A 16,238-nucleotide genomic window follows, 5' to 3' on the forward strand; every position below is an offset into this window, starting at 1 on the left:
TGGTTATCGCTTCTCGGCCTTTTGGCTAAGATCAAGTGTAGTATCTGTTCTTATCAGTTTAATATCTGATACGTCCCCTATCTGGGGACCATATATTAAATGGATTTTTAGAACAGGGAGATGGAAAAAGAGCTTGCTCTGTCCACTCCACGCATTGACCTGGTATTGCAGTACCTCCAGGAACGGTGCACCCCTTCTTAACCCAGTTTCCAAAAGCAGAACTCAATTCACCTGATTCATATTAGCCCGATTTAATGAATTGGAAGAAAGCATACGTCTTCATATGCACCTCAATTTGGCCCATTCACTTTTCACACTTCCTCCTTTTGTTTTTTATCTTTCACACTTTTGACTTTCTTTATTCATCCAAATAGCAAACTCATCACCACTCAACCTGACCAACTCGGCTATGTCCCCGTGCTGCAGTTCTCTGTCTTATCTAGATCATTTGCAATTGAATGGAATAGATCCCTTTTGGACAAAGTGGATTCACCTGCTGCTGCAGTGACCACAGGTGTGATAACATCTAGAATTGGCATCTGGTGCGATCTCTCCGCTTCCACTCCAAAGAAAGTTACCTGTTTATTCCTATCATGCATTGGTTTTTGGGGTTTTCTTTGAGTAATGATGATCTCTTTAGTAGTCTGTTGGCGCCCTCTCCTGGAGGAATAGTTTGCTTGCTCTTGGACATTCTAAAAGAGAGGTCATGATAGACATTGAGCTTCTGAGCTCAATTGGGGACAGTCATGGGTGATGAATGTTTGCAACCTACTGCGAAGCCTCATACCGCAATATAAGGAACGTCAAATACTAAGAAAGGGCGGCCTATGAAAGAATTACTACTTTCAATAAGTACACTTAAACGGCTAATTGGGAATAGAAAAACTGTAAAAAGCCCTCTGAGAAAGCCCCCCTCTAACCTTTGATAGTAAGCTTTTCTGTAGTCTGCCTGTTGATGTATTTTCCGTTTGAACTGTGCACAACATGAAGAGACGGAACACTGGCGGCTTGTCACAATGCCCCCCGATGACATCACAATAGCGCTGCTGCCTAGAAAACAAGCTGCGCAGAAGAAGTTGTTCTTTGGGTGGGAGGGTGGGCTAGTGGAAGGAGGGGGCAATCTCTTTTTTTCCCGGGTGGTAGGGGGATGACAGGAGAAGGGAAGCGGGTGGTGAGAAAGGTACAGAGGGCAGGGTTTGGGGGCTGGGAAGGAAAGGGAAAAGATTAGGGTTTGGGGATGATGAAAGGGCTTTCTACGGGTAAGGATGGCAAAGGGTGGCAGTGACGGAAAGTCAGGCAACCTGTCCTGTCCGTCTTTTTGTATCGTGAATTGGAAAGACTGCAAGGGGGAGGGGAGTTGCTTGCGCCCTAAAGGAGGAGTTATTCAGATTCATTGCAGTGGGCGGCGGCTGCAAAACGCACCATTCTTCTTGTTTTGGCTCTGCAAAGCAGCCTTTTCAAGGGTTGGCTTGGGTGACAAAATGTCTTGTGTAGGCGTGGGTTTGTCTCCCTCTCGCTCTCTCTCCCTAAGATGTGTCCGGCATAGGCCAGGGTGCCACTCGAGGCCCAAACCAATTCTGGTTATCGCTTCTCGGCCTTTTGGCTAAGATCAAGTGTAGTATCTGTTCTTATCAGTTTAATATCTGATACGTCCCCTATCTGGGGACCATATATTAAATGGATTTTTAGAACAGGGAGATGGAAAAAGAGCTTGCTCTGTCCACTCCACGCATTGACCTGGTATTGCAGTACCTCCAGGAACGGTGCACCCCTTCTTAACCCAGTTTCCAAAAGCAGAACTCAATTCACCTGATTCATATTAGCCCGATTTAATGAATTGGAAGAAAGCATACGTCTTCATATGCACCTCAATTTGGCCCATTCACTTTTCACACTTCCTCCTTTTGTTTTTTATCTTTCACACTTTTGACTTTCTTTATTCATCCAAATAGCAAACTCATCACCACTCAACCTGACCAACTCGGCTATGTCCCCGTGCTGCAGTTCTCTGTCTTATCTAGATCATTTGCAATTGAATGGAATAGATCCCTTTTGGACAAAGTGGATTCACCTGCTGCTGCAGTGACCACAGGTGTGATAACATCTAGAATTGGCATCTGGTGCGATCTCTCCGCTTCCACTCCAAAGAAAGTTACCTGTTTATTCCTATCATGCATTGGTTTTTGGGGTTTTCTTTGAGTAATGATGATCTCTTTAGTAGTCTGTTGGCGCCCTCTCCTGGAGGAATAGTTTGCTTGCTCTTGGACATTCTAAAAGAGAGGTCATGATAGACATTGAGCTTCTGAGCTCAATTGGGGACAGTCATGGGTGATGAATGTTTGCAACCTACTGCGAAGCCTCATACCGCAATATAAGGAACGTCAAATACTAAGAAAGGGCGGCCTATGAAAGAATTACTACTTTCAATAAGTACACTTAAACGGCTAATTGGGAATAGAAAAACTGTAAAAAGCCCTCTGAGAAAGCCCCCCTCTAACCTTTGATAGTAAGCTTTTCTGTAGTCTGCCTGTTGATGTATTTTCCGTTTGAACTGTGCACAACATGAAGAGACGGAACACTGGCGGCTTGTCACAATGCCCCCCGATGACATCACAATAGCGCTGCTGCCTAGAAAACAAGCTGCGCAGAAGAAGTTGTTCTTTGGGTGTGGAGGGTGGGCTAGTGGAAGGAGGGGGCAATCTCTTTTTTTCCCGGGTGGTAGGGGGATGACAGGAGAAGGGAAGCGGGTGGTGAGAAAGGTACAGAGGGCAGGGTTTGGGGGCTGGGAAGGAAAGGGAAAAGATTAGGGTTTGGGGATGATGAAAGGGCTTTCTACGGGTAAGGATGGCAAAGGGTGGCAGTGACGGAAAGTCAGGCAACCTGTCCTGTCCGTCTTTTTGTATCGTGAATTGGAAAGACTGCAAGGGGGAGGGGAGTTGCTTGCGCCCTAAAGGAGGAGTTATTCAGATTCATTGCAGTGGGCGGCGGCTGCAAAACGCACCATTCTTCTTGTTTTGGCTCTGCAAAGCAGCCTTTTCAAGGGTTGGCTTGGGTGACAAAATGTCTTGTGTAGGCGTGGGTTTGTCTCCCTCTCGCTCTCTCTCCCTAAGATGTGTCCGGCATAGGCCAGGGTGCCACTCGAGGCCCAAACCAATTCTGGTTATCGCTTCTCGGCCTTTTGGCTAAGATCAAGTGTAGTATCTGTTCTTATCAGTTTAATATCTGATACGTCCCCTATCTGGGGACCATATATTAAATGGATTTTTAGAACAGGGAGATGGAAAAAGAGCTTGCTCTGTCCACTCCACGCATTGACCTGGTATTGCAGTACCTCCAGGAACGGTGCACCCCTTCTTAACCCAGTTTCCAAAAGCAGAACTCAATTCACCTGATTCATATTAGCCCGATTTAATGAATTGGAAGAAAGCATACGTCTTCATATGCACCTCAATTTGGCCCATTCACTTTTCACACTTCCTCCTTTTGTTTTTTATCTTTCACACTTTTGACTTTCTTTATTCATCCAAATAGCAAACTCATCACCACTCAACCTGACCAACTCGGCTATGTCCCCGTGCTGCAGTTCTCTGTCTTATCTAGATCATTTGCAATTGAATGGAATAGATCCCTTTTGGACAAAGTGGATTCACCTGCTGCTGCAGTGACCACAGGTGTGATAACATCTAGAATTGGCATCTGGTGCGATCTCTCCGCTTCCACTCCAAAGAAAGTTACCTGTTTATTCCTATCATGCATTGGTTTTTGGGGTTTTCTTTGAGTAATGATGATCTCTTTAGTAGTCTGTTGGCGCCCTCTCCTGGAGGAATAGTTTGCTTGCTCTTGGACATTCTAAAAGAGAGGTCATGATAGACATTGAGCTTCTGAGCTCAATTGGGGACAGTCATGGGTGATGAATGTTTGCAACCTACTGCGAAGCCTCATACCGCAATATAAGGAACGTCAAATACTAAGAAAGGGCGGCCTATGAAAGAATTACTACTTTCAATAAGTACACTTAAACGGCTAATTGGGAATAGAAAAACTGTAAAAAGCCCTCTGAGAAAGCCCCCCTCTAACCTTTGATAGTAAGCTTTTCTGTAGTCTGCCTGTTGATGTATTTTCCGTTTGAACTGTGCACAACATGAAGAGACGGAACACTGGCGGCTTGTCACAATGCCCCCCGATGACATCACAATAGCGCTGCTGCCTAGAAAACAAGCTGCGCAGAAGAAGTTGTTCTTTGGGTGGGAGGGTGGGCTAGTGGAAGGAGGGGGCAATCTCTTTTTTTCCCGGGTGGTAGGGGGATGACAGGAGAAGGGAAGCGGGTGGTGAGAAAGGTACAGAGGGCAGGGTTTGGGGGCTGGGAAGGAAAGGGAAAAGATTAGGGTTTGGGGATGATGAAAGGGCTTTCTACGGGTAAGGATGGCAAAGGGTGGCAGTGACGGAAAGTCAGGCAACCTGTCCTGTCCGTCTTTTTGTATCGTGAATTGGAAAGACTGCAAGGGGGAGGGGAGTTGCTTGCGCCCTAAAGGAGGAGTTATTCAGATTCATTGCAGTGGGCGGCGGCTGCAAAACGCACCATTCTTCTTGTTTTGGCTCTGCAAAGCAGCCTTTTCAAGGGTTGGCTTGGGTGACAAAATGTCTTGTGTAGGCGTGGGTTTGTCTCCCTCTCGCTCTCTCTCCCTAAGATGTGTCCGGCATAGGCCAGGGTGCCACTCGAGGCCCAAACCAATTCTGGTTATCGCTTCTCGGCCTTTTGGCTAAGATCAAGTGTAGTATCTGTTCTTATCAGTTTAATATCTGATACGTCCCCTATCTGGGGACCATATATTAAATGGATTTTTAGAACAGGGAGATGGAAAAAGAGCTTGCTCTGTCCACTCCACGCATTGACCTGGTATTGCAGTACCTCCAGGAACGGTGCACCCCTTCTTAACCCAGTTTCCAAAAGCAGAACTCAATTCACCTGATTCATATTAGCCCGATTTAATGAATTGGAAGAAAGCATACGTCTTCATATGCACCTCAATTTGGCCCATTCACTTTTCACACTTCCTCCTTTTGTTTTTTATCTTTCACACTTTTGACTTTCTTTATTCATCCAAATAGCAAACTCATCACCACTCAACCTGACCAACTCGGCTATGTCCCCGTGCTGCAGTTCTCTGTCTTATCTAGATCATTTGCAATTGAATGGAATAGATCCCTTTTGGACAAAGTGGATTCACCTGCTGCTGCAGTGACCACAGGTGTGATAACATCTAGAATTGGCATCTGGTGCGATCTCTCCGCTTCCACTCCAAAGAAAGTTACCTGTTTATTCCTATCATGCATTGGTTTTTGGGGTTTTCTTTGAGTAATGATGATCTCTTTAGTAGTCTGTTGGCGCCCTCTCCTGGAGGAATAGTTTGCTTGCTCTTGGACATTCTAAAAGAGAGGTCATGATAGACATTGAGCTTCTGAGCTCAATTGGGGACAGTCATGGGTGATGAATGTTTGCAACCTACTGCGAAGCCTCATACCGCAATATAAGGAACGTCAAATACTAAGAAAGGGCGGCCTATGAAAGAATTACTACTTTCAATAAGTACACTTAAACGGCTAATTGGGAATAGAAAAACTGTAAAAAGCCCTCTGAGAAAGCCCCCCTCTAACCTTTGATAGTAAGCTTTTCTGTAGTCTGCCTGTTGATGTATTTTCCGTTTGAACTGTGCACAACATGAAGAGACGGAACACTGGCGGCTTGTCACAATGCCCCCCGATGACATCACAATAGCGCTGCTGCCTAGAAAACAAGCTGCGCAGAAGAAGTTGTTCTTTGGGTGGGAGGGTGGGCTAGTGGAAGGAGGGGGCAATCTCTTTTTTTCCCGGGTGGTAGGGGGATGACAGGAGAAGGGAAGCGGGTGGTGAGAAAGGTACAGAGGGCAGGGTTTGGGGGCTGGGAAGGAAAGGGAAAAGATTAGGGTTTGGGGATGATGAAAGGGCTTTCTACGGGTAAGGATGGCAAAGGGTGGCAGTGACGGAAAGTCAGGCAACCTGTCCTGTCCGTCTTTTTGTATCGTGAATTGGAAAGACTGCAAGGGGGAGGGGAGTTGCTTGCGCCCTAAAGGAGGAGTTATTCAGATTCATTGCAGTGGGCGGCGGCTGCAAAACGCACCATTCTTCTTGTTTTGGCTCTGCAAAGCAGCCTTTTCAAGGGTTGGCTTGGGTGACAAAATGTCTTGTGTAGGCGTGGGTTTGTCTCCCTCTCGCTCTCTCTCCCTAAGATGTGTCCGGCATAGGCCAGGGTGCCACTCGAGGCCCAAACCAATTCTGGTTATCGCTTCTCGGCCTTTTGGCTAAGATCAAGTGTAGTATCTGTTCTTATCAGTTTAATATCTGATACGTCCCCTATCTGGGGACCATATATTAAATGGATTTTTAGAACAGGGAGATGGAAAAAGAGCTTGCTCTGTCCACTCCACGCATTGACCTGGTATTGCAGTACCTCCAGGAACGGTGCACCCCTTCTTAACCCAGTTTCCAAAAGCAGAACTCAATTCACCTGATTCATATTAGCCCGATTTAATGAATTGGAAGAAAGCATACGTCTTCATATGCACCTCAATTTGGCCCATTCACTTTTCACACTTCCTCCTTTTGTTTTTTATCTTTCACACTTTTGACTTTCTTTATTCATCCAAATAGCAAACTCATCACCACTCAACCTGACCAACTCGGCTATGTCCCCGTGCTGCAGTTCTCTGTCTTATCTAGATCATTTGCAATTGAATGGAATAGATCCCTTTTGGACAAAGTGGATTCACCTGCTGCTGCAGTGACCACAGGTGTGATAACATCTAGAATTGGCATCTGGTGCGATCTCTCCGCTTCCACTCCAAAGAAAGTTACCTGTTTATTCCTATCATGCATTGGTTTTTGGGGTTTTCTTTGAGTAATGATGATCTCTTTAGTAGTCTGTTGGCGCCCTCTCCTGGAGGAATAGTTTGCTTGCTCTTGGACATTCTAAAAGAGAGGTCATGATAGACATTGAGCTTCTGAGCTCAATTGGGGACAGTCATGGGTGATGAATGTTTGCAACCTACTGCGAAGCCTCATACCGCAATATAAGGAACGTCAAATACTAAGAAAGGGCGGCCTATGAAAGAATTACTACTTTCAATAAGTACACTTAAACGGCTAATTGGGAATAGAAAAACTGTAAAAAGCCCTCTGAGAAAGCCCCCCTCTAACCTTTGATAGTAAGCTTTTCTGTAGTCTGCCTGTTGATGTATTTTCCGTTTGAACTGTGCACAACATGAAGAGACGGAACACTGGCGGCTTGTCACAATGCCCCCCGATGACATCACAATAGCGCTGCTGCCTAGAAAACAAGCTGCGCAGAAGAAGTTGTTCTTTGGGTGGGAGGGTGGGCTAGTGGAAGGAGGGGGCAATCTCTTTTTTTCCCGGGTGGTAGGGGGATGACAGGAGAAGGGAAGCGGGTGGTGAGAAAGGTACAGAGGGCAGGGTTTGGGGGCTGGGAAGGAAAGGGAAAAGATTAGGGTTTGGGGATGATGAAAGGGCTTTCTACGGGTAAGGATGGCAAAGGGTGGCAGTGACGGAAAGTCAGGCAACCTGTCCTGTCCGTCTTTTTGTATCGTGAATTGGAAAGACTGCAAGGGGGAGGGGAGTTGCTTGCGCCCTAAAGGAGGAGTTATTCAGATTCATTGCAGTGGGCGGCGGCTGCAAAACGCACCATTCTTCTTGTTTTGGCTCTGCAAAGCAGCCTTTTCAAGGGTTGGCTTGGGTGACAAAATGTCTTGTGTAGGCGTGGGTTTGTCTCCCTCTCGCTCTCTCTCCCTAAGATGTGTCCGGCATAGGCCAGGGTGCCACTCGAGGCCCAAACCAATTCTGGTTATCGCTTCTCGGCCTTTTGGCTAAGATCAAGTGTAGTATCTGTTCTTATCAGTTTAATATCTGATACGTCCCCTATCTGGGGACCATATATTAAATGGATTTTTAGAACAGGGAGATGGAAAAAGAGCTTGCTCTGTCCACTCCACGCATTGACCTGGTATTGCAGTACCTCCAGGAACGGTGCACCCCTTCTTAACCCAGTTTCCAAAAGCAGAACTCAATTCACCTGATTCATATTAGCCCGATTTAATGAATTGGAAGAAAGCATACGTCTTCATATGCACCTCAATTTGGCCCATTCACTTTTCACACTTCCTCCTTTTGTTTTTTATCTTTCACACTTTTGACTTTCTTTATTCATCCAAATAGCAAACTCATCACCACTCAACCTGACCAACTCGGCTATGTCCCCGTGCTGCAGTTCTCTGTCTTATCTAGATCATTTGCAATTGAATGGAATAGATCCCTTTTGGACAAAGTGGATTCACCTGCTGCTGCAGTGACCACAGGTGTGATAACATCTAGAATTGGCATCTGGTGCGATCTCTCCGCTTCCACTCCAAAGAAAGTTACCTGTTTATTCCTATCATGCATTGGTTTTTGGGGTTTTCTTTGAGTAATGATGATCTCTTTAGTAGTCTGTTGGCGCCCTCTCCTGGAGGAATAGTTTGCTTGCTCTTGGACATTCTAAAAGAGAGGTCATGATAGACATTGAGCTTCTGAGCTCAATTGGGGACAGTCATGGGTGATGAATGTTTGCAACCTACTGCGAAGCCTCATACCGCAATATAAGGAACGTCAAATACTAAGAAAGGGCGGCCTATGAAAGAATTACTACTTTCAATAAGTACACTTAAACGGCTAATTGGGAATAGAAAAACTGTAAAAAGCCCTCTGAGAAAGCCCCCCTCTAACCTTTGATAGTAAGCTTTTCTGTAGTCTGCCTGTTGATGTATTTTCCGTTTGAACTGTGCACAACATGAAGAGACGGAACACTGGCGGCTTGTCACAATGCCCCCCGATGACATCACAATAGCGCTGCTGCCTAGAAAACAAGCTGCGCAGAAGAAGTTGTTCTTTGGGTGGGAGGGTGGGCTAGTGGAAGGAGGGGGCAATCTCTTTTTTTCCCGGGTGGTAGGGGGATGACAGGAGAAGGGAAGCGGGTGGTGAGAAAGGTACAGAGGGCAGGGTTTGGGGGCTGGGAAGGAAAGGGAAAAGATTAGGGTTTGGGGATGATGAAAGGGCTTTCTACGGGTAAGGATGGCAAAGGGTGGCAGTGACGGAAAGTCAGGCAACCTGTCCTGTCCGTCTTTTTGTATCGTGAATTGGAAAGACTGCAAGGGGGAGGGGAGTTGCTTGCGCCCTAAAGGAGGAGTTATTCAGATTCATTGCAGTGGGCGGCGGCTGCAAAACGCACCATTCTTCTTGTTTTGGCTCTGCAAAGCAGCCTTTTCAAGGGTTGGCTTGGGTGACAAAATGTCTTGTGTAGGCGTGGGTTTGTCTCCCTCTCGCTCTCTCTCCCTAAGATGTGTCCGGCATAGGCCAGGGTGCCACTCGAGGCCCAAACCAATTCTGGTTATCGCTTCTCGGCCTTTTGGCTAAGATCAAGTGTAGTATCTGTTCTTATCAGTTTAATATCTGATACGTCCCCTATCTGGGGACCATATATTAAATGGATTTTTAGAACAGGGAGATGGAAAAAGAGCTTGCTCTGTCCACTCCACGCATTGACCTGGTATTGCAGTACCTCCAGGAACGGTGCACCCCTTCTTAACCCAGTTTCCAAAAGCAGAACTCAATTCACCTGATTCATATTAGCCCGATTTAATGAATTGGAAGAAAGCATACGTCTTCATATGCACCTCAATTTGGCCCATTCACTTTTCACACTTCCTCCTTTTGTTTTTTATCTTTCACACTTTTGACTTTCTTTATTCATCCAAATAGCAAACTCATCACCACTCAACCTGACCAACTCGGCTATGTCCCCGTGCTGCAGTTCTCTGTCTTATCTAGATCATTTGCAATTGAATGGAATAGATCCCTTTTGGACAAAGTGGATTCACCTGCTGCTGCAGTGACCACAGGTGTGATAACATCTAGAATTGGCATCTGGTGCGATCTCTCCGCTTCCACTCCAAAGAAAGTTACCTGTTTATTCCTATCATGCATTGGTTTTTGGGGTTTTCTTTGAGTAATGATGATCTCTTTAGTAGTCTGTTGGCGCCCTCTCCTGGAGGAATAGTTTGCTTGCTCTTGGACATTCTAAAAGAGAGGTCATGATAGACATTGAGCTTCTGAGCTCAATTGGGGACAGTCATGGGTGATGAATGTTTGCAACCTACTGCGAAGCCTCATACCGCAATATAAGGAACGTCAAATACTAAGAAAGGGCGGCCTATGAAAGAATTACTACTTTCAATAAGTACACTTAAACGGCTAATTGGGAATAGAAAAACTGTAAAAAGCCCTCTGAGAAAGCCCCCCTCTAACCTTTGATAGTAAGCTTTTCTGTAGTCTGCCTGTTGATGTATTTTCCGTTTGAACTGTGCACAACATGAAGAGACGGAACACTGGCGGCTTGTCACAATGCCCCCCGATGACATCACAATAGCGCTGCTGCCTAGAAAACAAGCTGCGCAGAAGAAGTTGTTCTTTGGGTGGGAGGGTGGGCTAGTGGAAGGAGGGGGCAATCTCTTTTTTTCCCGGGTGGTAGGGGGATGACAGGAGAAGGGAAGCGGGTGGTGAGAAAGGTACAGAGGGCAGGGTTTGGGGGCTGGGAAGGAAAGGGAAAAGATTAGGGTTTGGGGATGATGAAAGGGCTTTCTACGGGTAAGGATGGCAAAGGGTGGCAGTGACGGAAAGTCAGGCAACCTGTCCTGTCCGTCTTTTTGTATCGTGAATTGGAAAGACTGCAAGGGGGAGGGGAGTTGCTTGCGCCCTAAAGGAGGAGTTATTCAGATTCATTGCAGTGGGCGGCGGCTGCAAAACGCACCATTCTTCTTGTTTTGGCTCTGCAAAGCAGCCTTTTCAAGGGTTGGCTTGGGTGACAAAATGTCTTGTGTAGGCGTGGGTTTGTCTCCCTCTCGCTCTCTCTCCCTAAGATGTGTCCGGCATAGGCCAGGGTGCCACTCGAGGCCCAAACCAATTCTGGTTATCGCTTCTCGGCCTTTTGGCTAAGATCAAGTGTAGTATCTGTTCTTATCAGTTTAATATCTGATACGTCCCCTATCTGGGGACCATATATTAAATGGATTTTTAGAACAGGGAGATGGAAAAAGAGCTTGCTCTGTCCACTCCACGCATTGACCTGGTATTGCAGTACCTCCAGGAACGGTGCACCCCTTCTTAACCCAGTTTCCAAAAGCAGAACTCAATTCACCTGATTCATATTAGCCCGATTTAATGAATTGGAAGAAAGCATACGTCTTCATATGCACCTCAATTTGGCCCATTCACTTTTCACACTTCCTCCTTTTGTTTTTTATCTTTCACACTTTTGACTTTCTTTATTCATCCAAATAGCAAACTCATCACCACTCAACCTGACCAACTCGGCTATGTCCCCGTGCTGCAGTTCTCTGTCTTATCTAGATCATTTGCAATTGAATGGAATAGATCCCTTTTGGACAAAGTGGATTCACCTGCTGCTGCAGTGACCACAGGTGTGATAACATCTAGAATTGGCATCTGGTGCGATCTCTCCGCTTCCACTCCAAAGAAAGTTACCTGTTTATTCCTATCATGCATTGGTTTTTGGGGTTTTCTTTGAGTAATGATGATCTCTTTAGTAGTCTGTTGGCGCCCTCTCCTGGAGGAATAGTTTGCTTGCTCTTGGACATTCTAAAAGAGAGGTCATGATAGACATTGAGCTTCTGAGCTCAATTGGGGACAGTCATGGGTGATGAATGTTTGCAACCTACTGCGAAGCCTCATACCGCAATATAAGGAACGTCAAATACTAAGAAAGGGCGGCCTATGAAAGAATTACTACTTTCAATAAGTACACTTAAACGGCTAATTGGGAATAGAAAAACTGTAAAAAGCCCTCTGAGAAAGCCCCCCTCTAACCTTTGATAGTAAGCTTTTCTGTAGTCTGCCTGTTGATGTATTTTCCGTTTGAACTGTGCACAACATGAAGAGACGGAACACTGGCGGCTTGTCACAATGCCCCCCGATGACATCACAATAGCGCTGCTGCCTAGAAAACAAGCTGCGCAGAAGAAGTTGTTCTTTGGGTGGGAGGGTGGGCTAGTGGAAGGAGGGGGCAATCTCTTTTTTTCCCGGGTGGTAGGGGGATGACAGGAGAAGGGAAGCGGGTGGTGAGAAAGGTACAGAGGGCAGGGTTTGGGGGCTGGGAAGGAAAGGGAAAAGATTAGGGTTTGGGGATGATGAAAGGGCTTTCTACGGGTAAGGATGGCAAAGGGTGGCAGTGACGGAAAGTCAGGCAACCTGTCCTGTCCGTCTTTTTGTATCGTGAATTGGAAAGACTGCAAGGGGGAGGGGAGTTGCTTGCGCCCTAAAGGAGGAGTTATTCAGATTCATTGCAGTGGGCGGCGGCTGCAAAACGCACCATTCTTCTTGTTTTGGCTCTGCAAAGCAGCCTTTTCAAGGGTTGGCTTGGGTGACAAAATGTCTTGTGTAGGCGTGGGTTTGTCTCCCTCTCGCTCTCTCTCCCTAAGATGTGTCCGGCATAGGCCAGGGTGCCACTCGAGGCCCAAACCAATTCTGGTTATCGCTTCTCGGCCTTTTGGCTAAGATCAAGTGTAGTATCTGTTCTTATCAGTTTAATATCTGATACGTCCCCTATCTGGGGACCATATATTAAATGGATTTTTAGAACAGGGAGATGGAAAAAGAGCTTGCTCTGTCCACTCCACGCATTGACCTGGTATTGCAGTACCTCCAGGAACGGTGCACCCCTTCTTAACCCAGTTTCCAAAAGCAGAACTCAATTCACCTGATTCATATTAGCCCGATTTAATGAATTGGAAGAAAGCATACGTCTTCATATGCACCTCAATTTGGCCCATTCACTTTTCACACTTCCTCCTTTTGTTTTTTATCTTTCACACTTTTGACTTTCTTTATTCATCCAAATAGCAAACTCATCACCACTCAACCTGACCAACTCGGCTATGTCCCCGTGCTGCAGTTCTCTGTCTTATCTAGATCATTTGCAATTGAATGGAATAGATCCCTTTTGGACAAAGTGGATTCACCTGCTGCTGCAGTGACCACAGGTGTGATAACATCTAGAATTGGCATCTGGTGCGATCTCTCCGCTTCCACTCCAAAGAAAGTTACCTGTTTATTCCTATCATGCATTGGTTTTTGGGGTTTTCTTTGAGTAATGATGATCTCTTTAGTAGTCTGTTGGCGCCCTCTCCTGGAGGAATAGTTTGCTTGCTCTTGGACATTCTAAAAGAGAGGTCATGATAGACATTGAGCTTCTGAGCTCAATTGGGGACAGTCATGGGTGATGAATGTTTGCAACCTACTGCGAAGCCTCATACCGCAATATAAGGAACGTCAAATACTAAGAAAGGGCGGCCTATGAAAGAATTACTACTTTCAATAAGTACACTTAAACGGCTAATTGGGAATAGAAAAACTGTAAAAAGCCCTCTGAGAAAGCCCCCCTCTAACCTTTGATAGTAAGCTTTTCTGTAGTCTGCCTGTTGATGTATTTTCCGTTTGAACTGTGCACAACATGAAGAGACGGAACACTGGCGGCTTGTCACAATGCCCCCCGATGACATCACAATAGCGCTGCTGCCTAGAAAACAAGCTGCGCAGAAGAAGTTGTTCTTTGGGTGGGAGGGTGGGCTAGTGGAAGGAGGGGGCAATCTCTTTTTTTCCCGGGTGGTAGGGGGATGACAGGAGAAGGGAAGCGGGTGGTGAGAAAGGTACAGAGGGCAGGGTTTGGGGGCTGGGAAGGAAAGGGAAAAGATTAGGGTTTGGGGATGATGAAAGGGCTTTCTACGGGTAAGGATGGCAAAGGGTGGCAGTGACGGAAAGTCAGGCAACCTGTCCTGTCCGTCTTTTTGTATCGTGAATTGGAAAGACTGCAAGGGGGAGGGGAGTTGCTTGCGCCCTAAAGGAGGAGTTATTCAGATTCATTGCAGTGGGCGGCGGCTGCAAAACGCACCATTCTTCTTGTTTTGGCTCTGCAAAGCAGCCTTTTCAAGGGTTGGCTTGGGTGACAAAATGTCTTGTGTAGGCGTGGGTTTGTCTCCCTCTCGCTCTCTCTCCCTAAGATGTGTCCGGCATAGGCCAGGGTGCCACTCGAGGCCCAAACCAATTCTGGTTATCGCTTCTCGGCCTTTTGGCTAAGATCAAGTGTAGTATCTGTTCTTATCAGTTTAATATCTGATACGTCCCCTATCTGGGGACCATATATTAAATGGATTTTTAGAACAGGGAGATGGAAAAAGAGCTTGCTCTGTCCACTCCACGCATTGACCTGGTATTGCAGTACCTCCAGGAACGGTGCACCCCTTCTTAACCCAGTTTCCAAAAGCAGAACTCAATTCACCTGATTCATATTAGCCCGATTTAATGAATTGGAAGAAAGCATACGTCTTCATATGCACCTCAATTTGGCCCATTCACTTTTCACACTTCCTCCTTTTGTTTTTTATCTTTCACACTTTTGACTTTCTTTATTCATCCAAATAGCAAACTCATCACCACTCAACCTGACCAACTCGGCTATGTCCCCGTGCTGCAGTTCTCTGTCTTATCTAGATCATTTGCAATTGAATGGAATAGATCCCTTTTGGACAAAGTGGATTCACCTGCTGCTGCAGTGACCACAGGTGTGATAACATCTAGAATTGGCATCTGGTGCGATCTCTCCGCTTCCACTCCAAAGAAAGTTACCTGTTTATTCCTATCATGCATTGGTTTTTGGGGTTTTCTTTGAGTAATGATGATCTCTTTAGTAGTCTGTTGGCGCCCTCTCCTGGAGGAATAGTTTGCTTGCTCTTGGACATTCTAAAAGAGAGGTCATGATAGACATTGAGCTTCTGAGCTCAATTGGGGACAGTCATGGGTGATGAATGTTTGCAACCTACTGCGAAGCCTCATACCGCAATATAAGGAACGTCAAATACTAAGAAAGGGCGGCCTATGAAAGAATTACTACTTTCAATAAGTACACTTAAACGGCTAATTGGGAATAGAAAAACTGTAAAAAGCCCTCTGAGAAAGCCCCCCTCTAACCTTTGATAGTAAGCTTTTCTGTAGTCTGCCTGTTGATGTATTTTCCGTTTGAACTGTGCACAACATGAAGAGACGGAACACTGGCGGCTTGTCACAATGCCCCCCGATGACATCACAATAGCGCTGCTGCCTAGAAAACAAGCTGCGCAGAAGAAGTTGTTCTTTGGGTGGGAGGGTGGGCTAGTGGAAGGAGGGGGCAATCTCTTTTTTTCCCGGGTGGTAGGGGGATGACAGGAGAAGGGAAGCGGGTGGTGAGAAAGGTACAGAGGGCAGGGTTTGGGGGCTGGGAAGGAAAGGGAAAAGATTAGGGTTTGGGGATGATGAAAGGGCTTTCTACGGGTAAGGATGGCAAAGGGTGGCAGTGACGGAAAGTCAGGCAACCTGTCCTGTCCGTCTTTTTGTATCGTGAATTGGAAAGACTGCAAGGGGGAGGGGAGTTGCTTGCGCCCTAAAGGAGGAGTTATTCAGATTCATTGCAGTGGGCGGCGGCTGCAAAACGCACCATTCTTCTTGTTTTGGCTCTGCAAAGCAGCCTTTTCAAGGGTTGGCTTGGGTGACAAAATGTCTTGTGTAGGCGTGGGTTTGTCTCCCTCTCGCTCTCTCTCCCTAAGATGTGTCCGGCATAGGCCAGGGTGCCACTCGAGGCCCAAACCAATTCTGGTTATCGCTTCTCGGCCTTTTGGCTAAGATCAAGTGTAGTATCTGTTCTTATCAGTTTAATATCTGATACGTCCCCTATCTGGGGACCATATATTAAATGGATTTTTAGAACAGGGAGATGGAAAAAGAGCTTGCTCTGTCCACTCCACGCATTGACCTGGTATTGCAGTACCTCCAGGAACGGTGCACCCCTTCTTAACCCAGTTTCCAAAAGCAGAACTCAATTCACCTGATTCATATTAGCCCGATTTAATGAATTGGAAGAAAGCATACGTCTTCATATGCACCTCAATTTGGCCCATTCACTTTTCACACTTCCTCCTTTTGTTTTTTATCTTTCACACTTTTGACTTTCTTTATTCATCCAAATAGCAAACTCATCACCACTCAACCTGACCAACTCGGCTATGTCCCCGTGCTGCAGTTCTCTGTCTTATCTAGATCATTTGCAATTG

General features: G+C 46.2%; 11 non-coding genes across 11 annotated transcripts; all 11 read left to right on the plus strand.

Annotated features, from left to right (window-relative positions):
• The first annotated feature begins 5 nt into the window (after positions 1-5).
• LOC142269517 (U2 spliceosomal RNA) lies at positions 6-196 on the plus strand. The gene has a single exon (XR_012734962.1). It is a non-coding gene; the product is annotated as a U2 spliceosomal RNA (small nuclear RNA).
• A 1,387-nt stretch (positions 197-1,583) lies between these two features.
• On the plus strand, positions 1,584-1,774 carry LOC142269539 (U2 spliceosomal RNA). The gene has a single exon (XR_012734982.1). It is a non-coding gene; the product is annotated as a U2 spliceosomal RNA (small nuclear RNA).
• A 1,388-nt stretch (positions 1,775-3,162) lies between these two features.
• Positions 3,163-3,353, plus strand: LOC142269552 (U2 spliceosomal RNA). The gene has a single exon (XR_012734993.1). It is a non-coding gene; the product is annotated as a U2 spliceosomal RNA (small nuclear RNA).
• A 1,387-nt stretch (positions 3,354-4,740) lies between these two features.
• LOC142269564 (U2 spliceosomal RNA) lies at positions 4,741-4,931 on the plus strand. The gene has a single exon (XR_012735004.1). It is a non-coding gene; the product is annotated as a U2 spliceosomal RNA (small nuclear RNA).
• Positions 4,932-6,318: 1,387 nt separating this feature from the next.
• Positions 6,319-6,509, plus strand: LOC142269576 (U2 spliceosomal RNA). Its single transcript, XR_012735015.1, has one exon. It is a non-coding gene; the product is annotated as a U2 spliceosomal RNA (small nuclear RNA).
• A 1,387-nt stretch (positions 6,510-7,896) lies between these two features.
• On the plus strand, positions 7,897-8,087 carry LOC142269524 (U2 spliceosomal RNA). The gene has a single exon (XR_012734968.1). It is a non-coding gene; the product is annotated as a U2 spliceosomal RNA (small nuclear RNA).
• A 1,387-nt stretch (positions 8,088-9,474) lies between these two features.
• On the plus strand, positions 9,475-9,665 carry LOC142269530 (U2 spliceosomal RNA). Its single transcript, XR_012734973.1, has one exon. It is a non-coding gene; the product is annotated as a U2 spliceosomal RNA (small nuclear RNA).
• Positions 9,666-11,052: 1,387 nt separating this feature from the next.
• Positions 11,053-11,243, plus strand: LOC142269531 (U2 spliceosomal RNA). Its single transcript, XR_012734974.1, has one exon. It is a non-coding gene; the product is annotated as a U2 spliceosomal RNA (small nuclear RNA).
• A 1,387-nt stretch (positions 11,244-12,630) lies between these two features.
• LOC142269532 (U2 spliceosomal RNA) lies at positions 12,631-12,821 on the plus strand. The gene has a single exon (XR_012734975.1). It is a non-coding gene; the product is annotated as a U2 spliceosomal RNA (small nuclear RNA).
• A 1,387-nt stretch (positions 12,822-14,208) lies between these two features.
• Positions 14,209-14,399, plus strand: LOC142269533 (U2 spliceosomal RNA). The gene has a single exon (XR_012734976.1). It is a non-coding gene; the product is annotated as a U2 spliceosomal RNA (small nuclear RNA).
• A 1,387-nt stretch (positions 14,400-15,786) lies between these two features.
• LOC142269534 (U2 spliceosomal RNA) lies at positions 15,787-15,977 on the plus strand. Its single transcript, XR_012734977.1, has one exon. It is a non-coding gene; the product is annotated as a U2 spliceosomal RNA (small nuclear RNA).
• Positions 15,978-16,238: the final 261 nt, after the last annotated feature.

Source organism: Anomaloglossus baeobatrachus, unplaced genomic scaffold (assembly GCF_048569485.1).
Source record: "Anomaloglossus baeobatrachus isolate aAnoBae1 unplaced genomic scaffold, aAnoBae1.hap1 Scaffold_3214, whole genome shotgun sequence".
NCBI classification, from domain to species: Eukaryota; Metazoa; Chordata; class Amphibia; order Anura; family Aromobatidae; genus Anomaloglossus; species Anomaloglossus baeobatrachus.